Raw genomic sequence first — 12736 nt, forward strand, 5'->3', positions numbered from 1 at the left:
ATGTTTTCTAGGGAAGAAGAGAGTTCTGTAATTGTAAAGTAATGAAACTGTTTTTTTTTTTTGTGCTTTATTAACCAGCATCTAAAGGCATAGCCTAAAGAGGGTTTCCAGATATGCATAGGCAACCCTACTCTAAGGAGATTATTTTGAAAGAAACCCACTTGGAACTACACATCCTGTTATCTTTGTGAACAAAAGGAACCTCAGTTCTAAATAGTCACACTTCATATTCCCTCCTTTCACGTTGTTGACAAGAGGCTGTGCTTCAAGCACCAGATTTGTGGGTTAGTGAACAAATTAAATTTCATCTGTCCACCATTAAAGAGGAATCTTTGGGCCTCTTCTGACATGTGAATCTCCATTGTAATGAGAGAGAAAAAGATAACTTCAAAACAAGCAATGATTCGTTCTTGAATTTTAAAGGCTGGTTTGCCTTATATAATGTTAGGGGGAAAGGTGACAGTGCTTGATATAATGAAATAACAGCTCAAGAAATAGATGAGGCTACTTTAAGGTATTACAATGACCAGTTTGAACAAGGACATTCTGTGAGACAAAGAGGATAGCAGAACATATATCCTTGAATCAGCTTTTCAAGAAGTCACCCAAAAAATCTGTACATTTCCCAAAAATCTCTGTAAGACGCCTATCACAATCCAATTATAAACCATTCAGAATCTCATAACCTTAATGAAATACTCTTTAGTTTTGTGATAGTTTTGGTTTAAAAAAAGGAAGGGATTTTGAGGAATACAGTAAAGTTGTACAATAATCTATATGATCTTAAATGCAGTTTATGCATGATTGGTTATGCTGTTTACTTTTAGAAAGCTTTAATTACTAGCACAGACTATAGATATAGCATTTATCATAGATTAAATTGATAGATAATCTTTATGGAACATGAGGTCATTTTTATAAAAAAAATTAAGCATCATTCTCTTATTTGAAAATTGAACTCACTTATTATAAAACTGCTTCTATAAGAAAATCAGTTTCTCCTCACATGCTTTTGCATGTATTCCAGGAATGTAACCCACCATAAAAGTAAGGTACTGCTTAAATAGAAATTTTAAACCACATTCCTCTTTTAACTAGTAAGTAGTTTGGGTGTCATATTAACTCTTTAGAGGTAATACTGTGCCTTTAAGTACATTACAAACACAATATGTAATTACAAGTAAAAGTATGCTATTATTCTCTAAGGCTTTGAAAGAGTTAATTAATCTCCCAAAGTTCCAAATTTACCATCAATTAATAATTTAGTTATTTTCACTTTCTGACGTTTTAATAATTAACCACAGTTTTGTTTTTGGAACAGGAAATAGGTTTCTTTTTTTTAATATAGGTATTACTTTGTCCAAGTAAACTGTGCAGAATTTGTAAAGTAGGGAGGGAACAGTTGGTTTACAGAAGCTGAATTTCAAACTGGATACTAAGGAGAAAGATGGAGAGTAGCAAAATTTCAGGAGCTGGTATCATAGACTAGCAGATTTCCTGATCTTCTGGAGTTGAGGGGGGGCAGATTTCCTTGATCTGAGAAATTGCATTTGAACTTGGTCTTACATGATAGAAAAGTTTGAAAATTGTTTTTAAATACCAAAGAAGAGTAAGCATTCTTATTGGAAATCCTCCTGAGCTAAGGAAGGAAAGAGAAAAAAACTGGAAGGTGACTAATACTGAATACTATAGTTTGGCTAGAACTATATGAGGGAGCAATAAGTAATGAGGCTATAATGAGGCTATGTAGAGGCCTAGTTCTGGTTCAAGTCCCTGAACTCACCTCATCCTAGGGACACACCAAATCTACAAATATATACTGAAGAGTTTCCTTTGAAAAAATCCAAAAAACCCAGTGGAGGAACCACTTCACACTGAAAAGTGAGACAGAAACCACATTGAAGAAGGTAGGAAAGGCTAAGACACAACCTCCTCACAAACCCCACCCCCACTATGGTGACCCACAATCAGGAGGGAATTCAAAACACAGATCTTCAACTTGAGGAGCAAAGGGTCTGTATCTGACGTTGGGCATCCCAACTTTTAATGCCCACATCTGAGAGATGAGCCCCTCCCAAACATCAGGCTTTCAAGACCAACAGGACTCGAGCCCACAACATCAGTGGGGATATGGTGAACTTAACAATGGCTCTTAAAGGCCTCACATAGATCTCACCTGCTTCAGGGCCCAGCACAGAAGCAGCCCTTTGAAAAGTGCTTAGACTTTCTGTGAAAGGGACTCAGTTGCAAATTCTAAAGCATCAGTCTGAGGGTCCTGCTGGGATACTCTCTGGGGATGGAGGCTGGTGGATATCATCTTCCATGCTCTTCCTCTGCCTTGCTAAAGCAGGAGCCATGTGATTTTTTCTTTTTCTTTTTCCTTTAAAAAAATTTCTTCTTTTTTTTAACTTTGCTTTTCTTTATATATTTTTTTCTTTTTGGCTTACATTTTCCTTTCTTCTGTTTTCTTTTCTTCTCCTTCTTTTCTTTTCTTTGTGTTTTCTGGCAGGTGGAATCTTTTTTTTTTAACATATATTTTTATTTTATTTTTTTTAACGTTTTTATTGGAGTATAATTGCTTTACAATGGTGTGTTAGTTTCTTATTTATAACGAAGTGAATCAGTTATACATATACATATATCCCCATATCTCTTCCCTCTTGCATCTCCCTCCCTGCCACCCTCCTTATCCCACCCTTCTAGCTGGTCACAAAGCACCAAGCTGATCACCCCGTGCTGTGTGGCTGCTTCCCACTAGCTATCTATTTTACATTTGGTAGTGTATATATGTCCATGCCACTCTCTTACTTTGTCCCAGCTTATCCTTCCCCCTTCGCATATCCTCAAGTCCATTTTCTAGTAGGTCTGTGTCTTTATTCCCGTCTTGCCCCTAGGTTCTTCATGACCTATTTTTTTTTTCTTTTTGTTTAGATTCCATATATATGTGTTAGCATACAGTATTTGTTTTTCTCTTTCTGACTTATTTCATTCTGTATGACAGACTCTAGGTCCAACCACCTCACTACAAATAACTCAATTTTGTTTCCTTTTATGGCTAATATTCCACTATGTATGTGTCACATCTTCTTTATCCATTCATTGGTTGATGGACACTTAGATTACTTCCATGTCCTGGCTATTGTAAATAGAGCTGCAATGAACATTTTGATACATGACTCTTTTTGAATTATGGTTTTATCAGGGAATAACACCCATTTATGATAAAAACCCTCCAGAAAGTAGGCATAGAGGGAACTTACCTCAACATAACACAGGACATACATGACAAACTGACAGACAACATCATCCTCAATGGTGAAAAACTGAAACCATTTCCACTAAGATCAGGAATAAGACAAGGTTGCCCACTCTCACCACTATTATTCAACATAGTTTTGGAAGTTTTAGCCACAGCAATAAGAGAAGAAAAAGAAATAAAAGGAACCCAATTTGGAAAAGAAGAAGTAAAGCTGTCACTGTTTGGAGATGACATGACACTATATGTAGAGAATCCTAAAGATGCTACCAGAAAACTAGTAGAGCTAATCAATGAATTTGGTAAAGTAGCAGGATACAAAATTAATGCACAGAAATCTCTTGCATTCCTATACACTAATGATGAAAAATCTGAAAGAGAAATTACAAAAACACTCTCATTTACCATTGCAACAAAAAGAATAAAATACTTAGGAATAAACCTACCTAAGGAGACAAAAGACCTGTATGCAGAAAATTATAAGACACTGATGAAAGAAATTAAAGATGATACAAATAGATGGAGAAATATACCATGTTCCTGGATTGGAAGAATCAACATTGTGAAAATGACTCTACTACCCAAAGCAATCTACAGATTCAATGCAATCCATATCAAACAACCAGTGGCATTTTTCACAGACCAGGAACAAAAAATTTCACAATTTATATGGAAATACAAAAAAACCCAAATAGCCAAAGCACTCTTGAGGGAAAAAAATGGAACGGGAAGAATCAGACTCCCTGACTTCAGACTATACTACAAAACTACAATAATCAAGACACTACGGTACTGGCACAAAAACAGAAATATAAATCAATGGAACAGGATAGAAAGCCCAGAGATAAACCCACGCACATATGGTCATCTTATCTTTGATAAAGGACACAAGAATATGGAGAAAAGACAATGGAGAAAAGACAGCCTCTTCAATAAGTGGTGCTGAGAAAACTGGACAGCTACATGTAAAAGAATGAAATTAGAATACTCCCTAGCACCATACACAAAAATAAACTCAAAATGGATTAAAGACCTAAACGTAAGGCCAGACACTGTCAAACTCTTAGAGGAAAACATAGGCAGAACACTCTATGACATAAATCACAGCAAGATCCTTTTTGACCCACCTCCTAGAGGAATGGAAATAAAAACAAAAATAAGCAAATGGGACCTAATGAAACTTAAAAGCTTTTGCACAGCAAATGAAACCTTAGACAAGATGAAAAGACAGCCCTCAGAATGGGAGAACATATTTGCAAATGAAGCAAGTGACAAAGGATTAATAGCCAAAATTTACAAACACCACATGCAGCTCAGTATGAAACAAAAAAACAACCTGATGCAAAAATGGGCAGAAGGCTTAAACAGACATTTCTCCAAAGAAGATATACAGATTGCCAACAAACACATGAAAGAATGCTCAACATCATTTATCATTAGAGAATTTCAAATCAAAACTACAATGAGATATCATCTCACACCGGCCAGATTGGCCATCATCAAAACATCTACAAATAATAAATGCTGGAGAGGGTGTGGAGAAAAGGGAACCCTCTTGCACTGTTGGTGGGAATGTAAATTGATACAGCCACTATGGAGAACAGTATGGAGGTTCCTTAAAAAAACTAAAAATAGAACTACCATACGACCCAGCAATCCCACTACTCGGCAGGTGCCATCTTTACATTTCTCTTCTGACCCTCTGCAGACAGTGGGCACTGTCTTTGCACTCACCTTCTGGCATGTTCTAGAGTGCTAGTATCTTCCAGAGCAGTGTTTCTACACACATCTGGTGACGTAGTTTTTATATCTAACTGAATTTTGCAATTGCCACCAAGGGGAAGTCCTTTAATCACCTAACTGGAGATCAGGAGTCTTGTCATCCCAGATGCCATGGGACTGTGACAACCAAAGAAAGATTTCTTGGTAGACTACCACTCCCAGGTCAGTTCACAGATTTCAGACACCCAGTCTATCTGAGAAAGAGGTCTATTTGCTTGTCCAGGAGTTTTGGCCTGAGGGGTAGGCTTCTGTTTTGGCACATACATAGGGGCCTATGGTGGTATTCTCAGGGAATAGATCTTAGTGGATTCAATATTTACACTTTCCCTCTGGCTCACTCCAGCTCACAGATATCTTTCAGAAAAGAGCTTATACCTTCCTTGGTTTTATAGCTGATTTTTATAGCTGCTGCCAGAAGACACATCTATATCACCTCGCTCAGGTGGTCAGTGGGGCTTACACTCACAGGTCCCACAAGATTGTAACCAATGGAGAAAGAGTCCTTAAATAGATACCACTCTCCAGGGCACAGAAAAAGGCAACAGATCAAAGAGCTCAGTTTTTCTGTGAAAGAGGCTTTATTAGTTTATCATCATAGCTGCAGCCTGAGTGAGAGGATTCTAATTAAACACACATTTAAGGGCTGACTGTAAACTTTTCCTGGGACCTCAGAGAGTAGGCACTTTGTGCTCTCCCCATGCCATGGTCCAGAGTGCCAGCATTTCTCATAGCAGAGCACTTATATGTGTCTTGTGCCCCAGGTTTTATGTCTGACCCCTTATTTTTGCAGCTGCTGCCCAGAGATACTCCCTTGATTGCCTAGCTCTGGTGGTCAAGGGGGCTTGTATTCCTGGGGCCTAAGAGACTGTGACAATCAGAGAAAGAGTGCTTGGCAGAATACCACCCCCAGAGAACTTCACAGATAACAGACTGAAACACACCCTCAGCCTTTCTATGAAAAAAGCCTACTTGCTTGTCTTGGAGATTCTGTTTTAGGGGCAGGATTCAGGTTTTGTACACATCTAAGAGTTATTGAGATGCTCTTAGAAAATGTAGGCTAGGGGCCATGTTTGTGCCCTCCTGGTACCTCACTACAACTCACTAGTATCTTCTAGAAAGGAGCTTATAAGAGCCTCGATTCTTGTGACTGCCTCCCAAGGGACACCTCCAGATCACCTGGTTCTGGTGGCCAATAGGGCTTATGTTTGCAGTTTCACAAGACTATGTATATTTAAACTCTAGAAGCTGCTGCCTGAGGGTCTGGCTTCGAATCAGTATGAATTTGGTACTGACTGAGATCCTCCACTTAGGGACACTGCCTGTCCCAAAGGTCATGGCACACCTTCAACTACTGGGAGCTATTAAAAATAAAATGGGCTGCTTAAACAATCAAAAAGGTTTGGGAGACAACCAACAACTAGAGTAGGGTTGAATGATAAGTTTTATGTCCTACACAATTCCAACCCTAGAAGACTGGAAGAGGTGGCTGTTTAATCCAATACATAGAAAACAAAACAGAAAGTCAAGGATAATGAAGAAACAAAGGAATATGTTCCAAGTGAAAGAGCAAGATAACTCAGGGGGAAAAGAAACCTTAATTAATATAAATAAGTAATTTACATGTTAAAGAGTTAAAAGTGATAATCATGAAGATGCTTACCAAAATCAGGAGATGAATGGATGAACCCAGTAAGAACTTCAACAAAGAGATAGAAAATATGAGAAAGTACTAAGCAAAAATCACAGAGCTGAAAAATACAATAGCTGAACTAAAAAAATATGCTAGAGGGATTCGACAGAGTAGATAAAGAAGAAAAGATCAATGAACTCAAACAAAGGGCACAGGAACTCACCCAATCAGAGCAGCAAAAAAAAAAAAAATGAAAAACATGAAGATAGTTTAAGGGACTTATGAGACAACATCAAGCAAACTAACATTTGCATTACAGGAATACCAGAAAGAGAAGAGAGAGAGAAAAGGGCAGAAAAATTATTTGAAGAAAGAATGTCTGAAGACTTCCCTAACCTGAGGAAAGAAACAGATGTACAGATCCAGGAAGCCCAGAGAGTTCCAAATAAGATAAATACAAACAAAACCACACCAAGACACATTAAAATTAAAGTGTCAAAAGGTAAAGACATGGAGAAAATTAAAAGCAGCAAGAGAAAACAACTGGTCACATACAAGGGAAATCCCATAAGACTAGCAGTAGATTTTTCAGAAGAAACTTTGCTAACCAGAGGATGTGGCATGATATATTCAAAGTACTGAAATTAAAAAAAAATATGTCCAACCAAGAATACCTTATCTGGCAAAGTTATCAGTCAGAATTGAAGGAGAGATAAAGTTTTCTAGCTACGGGAGTTCATTACTACTAAACTGGCCTTACAATATATGTTAAAGGGACTTCTTTAAGCTAAAAAGAAAAGGCACTAATTAATAACAAAATATATGAAAATATAAATCTCATTGTAAAAGACACACACACATATATACATACAAACTAGTAGATTAACCACTTATAATGCTAGAATGAAAGTTAAAAAAGAAAAATTAGCAAAAATGTTTGTAACTATAATAATTAGTTAAAGAATACACAAAATAAAAATATGGAAAATGTGACATAAAAAACATAAAACATGGGGGAGAGTATAAAAGTGTATAGTTTTAGAATGGGCAGAAGACCTAAATAGACATTTCTCCAAAGAAGATATACAGATTGCCAACAGACACATGAAAGAATGCTCAACATCATTAATCATTAGAGAAATGAAAATCAAAACTACAATGAGATATCATCTCACACCAGACAGAATGGCCATCATCAAAAAAATCTACAAACAATAAATGCTGGAGAGGTCGTGGAGAAAAGGGAACCCTCTTGCACTGTTGGTGGGAAGGTAAATTGATACAGCCACTATGGAGAACAGTATGGAGGTTCCTTAAAAAAACTAAAAATAGAACTACCATATGACCCAGCAATCCCACTACTGGGCATATACCCTGAGAAAACCATAATTCAAAAAGAGTTATGTACCACAATGTTCATTGCAGCTCTATTTACAATAGCCAGGACATGGAAGCAACCTAAGTGTCCATCAGCAGATGAATGGAGAAAGAAGATGTGGCACATATATACAATGGAATATTACTCAGCCGTAAAAAGAAACGAAATTGAGTTATCTGTAGGGAGGTGGATGGACCTAGCGTCTGTCATACAGAGTGAAGTAAGTCAGAAAGAGAAAAACAAATACCATATGCTAAAACAAATATATATGGAATCTAAAAAACAATCTTTAACCTTCTTATTTAGATTTATTTTTAGGTATTTTCTTCTTTTTGATGGGATTGTTTTCTTAATTTCTTTTCCTGATAGCTCATTATTAGTGCATAGAAATGCAACAGATTTATGTATATTAATTTTGTGATTTCTCAAAACATATTAATGTTAACACCTGGTCTTTAATAACCAGCAGGACCTTCACCAGCTTATTATAAGTGGCTCAGATGATTTCCAGGCCCTACACAAACCAACATTCTTATTAAGAATTAGGGTTTGGCCCTTAACCTAGAAATGTTCCTACCAAAACAAAGATCCTGTCTAAGACATTAAGTATCAGTGTCATACAGATTGCAAAAGAAAAAGTGGGGTCTTAGGTCCAGAAATAGTGCTGACATCTGTTTGGATATTAAATATGAGGAAACAGATCAAACCAAGTTAATTTGCTTCATAAGAACCCCAAAGTATTATTTCCCCCTGGATTTACCTCTGGGGAAATATTAAGTAGATTTCTCTGAAAGACAAACAGAACAAACCTATATCACTCTTTCCTGTCTTGTGAATAGACTCTGTTTTAGGACCCTTCTAAATTGTCGTCCCAAGGTTATAAGCAATATATTTCAGGAACTTATTTCCTTTTTCTCATTTATTTTGAATACTCAATGACCCCTTTAGATTCCTGAAGCAAGGACCAGGTATAAATATGGGCATGGAAATGATATTCATTGATTTTCAATAGATGATATGGTTTACTGTGGTCCATTGGTGGCTTTTCAGAATATATATTTCATAGGAAAGAACAAAAGAAGTAATCTGTTGGGCAGCCCAGGGTCACTGGGGTATAGAACATGGACACTGACTTGGCCACAGAGGAATGTTTTAGTGTCAGGGAGTGTTAGTAGAGCTCAAAGAAGTTTTGCAATATTTTAGTAAACCAGAATTGAACTTTTGTCAAAAAGTAAAGGAGAGTAATTTTGTTTCAGTTTCCTCTTCTTCTTAGTTGCCCCCCAATTTCTGCCTTAAAGGTATTTATATGCCATTTTTCCTCATATTCAAATTTTTTCCTTTATTTATGTTGAAGCAGGAGTGACTTGTTCATTCATTCTCAATTTACAGTGCTTACTATGTACAAGGCACTGGGCTAGTGTTAGGGGTGAATTAGATAGAATATCTACCATTAAGGATCTCATAGATCGCAGATTAAAATATTAACCCAGGCGATGTGGTAGGCATTTTAATTGAAATCAAAGTCTGCAGTGGGAGAGCTGGACTGCCAACATTTGGCATTTTATGCACTACTGGGAAGCATTTGGTGAACACTAAAATCACTCCCAGAAGGCTCAGCTGCTTCTAAAAATAGGTCCAGGTTGTGTCAATGGGTCCTTCATATAAGGGAAGTCACACAACTTTTATAAAGTAGACTATTTTTAAAGCTTTATTGAGTTATAATAGATATACAAAGTGAAGTAGATTGTTAAAAATCTGATTAAATTGTAAATCCATGGAAGTCAGGGACTATGTTTTTAATCATTGCTGAATACCCAGCACCTACCAGAGTGCTTAAGTTTAAGAAACGTTGGCTCTAGAAGTAAATCAATAGGAGAGGATGGAAAAACTACAGGTCAGACTATGCCCTATATTTCCCTCACATAAATGTACATGAGAATGCACTCAGACACCTGAAAAGCCCTGTGAGAAGGTCTCTTTCTTTTTTGTTGTGGTTACATCTCACATTATATGCTTCCCCACCTGAAAAGTGATAGTCTTTCATCAAGAAGCTAAATGAGGCTGAACAGCCAGTGTGTAACGAAAAATGGTTCTTTTTGGCTCACTTTCCAGAGTGACCTTTTTCATGTAGCTGATGGATATTAATAAATTAGTCAACATATGATTGATTAATCCATGAAAAATTTTATGTTGAATATTATATAAGGTGTGAAAAAGAAGGCAAAGTATCCTTCTCATGAAAGAAGCAACATAATTTACTGAAAAGAACAGAGGCCCTGGATGGGCATGGTTTGAAATCCTGGCCAAGCTACTTATAGTTGTGTAACCTTGGACAAGTTGTTTGAGGAAGATTTTAAGCCTCAGATTCTTCATCAGTAAAATGGAGGTAATAATATTCGTATAAGGTTTCTCTAAGGATTACAAGATAACATATGTAATTTAAATTTTCATTGTAAAGTGACACTTTGAGATTCCTCAGAAGACCCCGTGATTTTCACTCATGTATTCATCTTGCACCCAGAAGTTTCTGGTATATTTTAGATTTTAAGTAAGTGTTTGTGGAATTAACCTGTTAAGTACATTTGTACAGAAGCAAATTCCTCTTAACCAGTTTTTTAAGGAACAAAGAGAAAGCAAATTAACAACTTTTGCATTTTAATAGGACCTACCACATAGGCAAAAATTAAATAAACCCTCATTCTAAAATAAACTCCTAAAAGCCTAAATTTATTGCTGCATACACAAATGTGAAAACTTCAGCATCCCATGAGAAACTATAGCTTAGTTTTTAAAATGACTTCGATGTTTCTTAAACATAAAAGAAAAAAAATGTCTCTGAGACAATGCTACAAATTTGAAAAACAACTACAACTTTCTTGAAAGCTCATCACAAACTATAATATAAGAAATGTGAAAACAGGATCCCTACAGTTTAATTTCACAGAAATATGTGACAGGGCTTGAAGCAGATTTGCTTGTTCTGGTCAGGTTAAAATACCAGTAAAATTAGGTCAATTACTTCTAATCAACAATTTCAATGAATGTAATATTGCAATGTTACAAATTTCTCTGCACAGAAATTCTCATTATTTAATGGTGCCAAGAAAAAAATCAATGTTGTTTAAAGGGGTCTAGAAAGCTATCTCTAGATAGCTATCTCGCCACCCAAATAGGTGAACCATACTGAAATTTGTTAAACTGTTTTTCGGTGGGATAAATTTCTGAAAGCAAGGGCACGGTGGGCTCAGATAAAGATGTATTAGGGGATAGGCTCATACAAATTAGAGGAAAGATGATCATCTTAACAAGTCAATTTATATATGCCCAGTGTATTTATATGGAAAAATTAGCTTTTGATTATTAGATAAACTATCCATGAGCTTTTTTTTTTTCTTTCTGTCTATTCTTCAAAAGAGTGAGGGTGTTTCTCTCTAATGATGTTCCTTCTAGTAGGAAAACAAATCCCAATATGTAAAAAAAAATCTTGAGAACAGGAGTCATGACCTATTCATCACTGTACCACTGAGCACAGTGCCTTCCAAGTACTAGTTGCTTAATAAATACTTGTTGAATAGATTTTTGATACCATTGCTGACTTAAAAAAATTCACAATGTGAGAGCTGTGAGTTAAGTTTTATTTGGGGCAAAATGAGGACTATAACCTGGAGACAACATTTCAGATAGCTCAGAAACTACTCCAAAGAGGTAGGGGGAAGGTCATTATATATGTGAATTTGGTGAAGGGGAAGTACATGCAATCAGGCATATTTTTTTTTTTTTTTGCAGAAGGTTTCTGCTAGTCTCATGAGGGTTACTGCCAGTCACAAGGACCAGACGTTACCATGAAGGATTTTAGAGCTTTTCTAGATATGAGGAGATACAAGAATTGGGCTCATAAAATCAGCTCCTGAAAATGTATAACTATCTGAAGATCTGTTCTGCCGGTTTTTCCCAGAGCACAGAGTGCCTCATTTCTGCTCTCCACACTGAACTCCTTTCAGGGGATGTTGAAAGTCAACAGCTGCAGCAGCACCTGATTTAATCCTTGTAGAGGTAGATGGCAAGTGCCATGGCAAGTGTCAATTTGTAGTTGACACCATCATTCAGCCAGTGACCTAGGCTCAAAACATAGTAATGGTTGATTATCCAATTTCTTTCAGTCCCTCAAATCAGTGAAATGCAAAAATCAATTGTTTCTTCCTTTGTAACCTCTCTCAAATCCATTATTTTCTATTGTAGCCACCAATATGACCTGCCACAGTGTGCAGGGACACAGTAAAATGGTCTTGCTTCTTGTTCTTCTTTGGCCCTTTGGTATACAGCCACACCTTGTACAATCTTGTTTACTCACACCCAGTACATGATACTTGTTCAGGAATTATTTGTTCTCAGAACACTGGTCACAATTTTCCTGTGTTGCTGATGTGTAATTAATTCTCTATAATAGGCTATGAGACTTTTTTTTTTTGAATTTTTATCATTCCCATTTCCTCCTGTTTAAATTTCTGAGTACTGAGTCTGCTTCTAGTTGAACTTTTCTTCTTATTTGAATCTTGAAATGACCCCCAAGTCTATTTACTCACTTCCAGATGCTGTAACAGTAATGATTATCTATCTATCATCTATCTATCTATCTATCTATCTATCTATCTATCTATCTATCTATCATCTATCACCTATCTATCATTTT

Source organism: Eschrichtius robustus, chromosome X, assembly GCF_028021215.1.
Source record: "Eschrichtius robustus isolate mEscRob2 chromosome X, mEscRob2.pri, whole genome shotgun sequence".
Classification (NCBI taxonomy): domain Eukaryota; kingdom Metazoa; phylum Chordata; class Mammalia; order Artiodactyla; family Eschrichtiidae; genus Eschrichtius; species Eschrichtius robustus.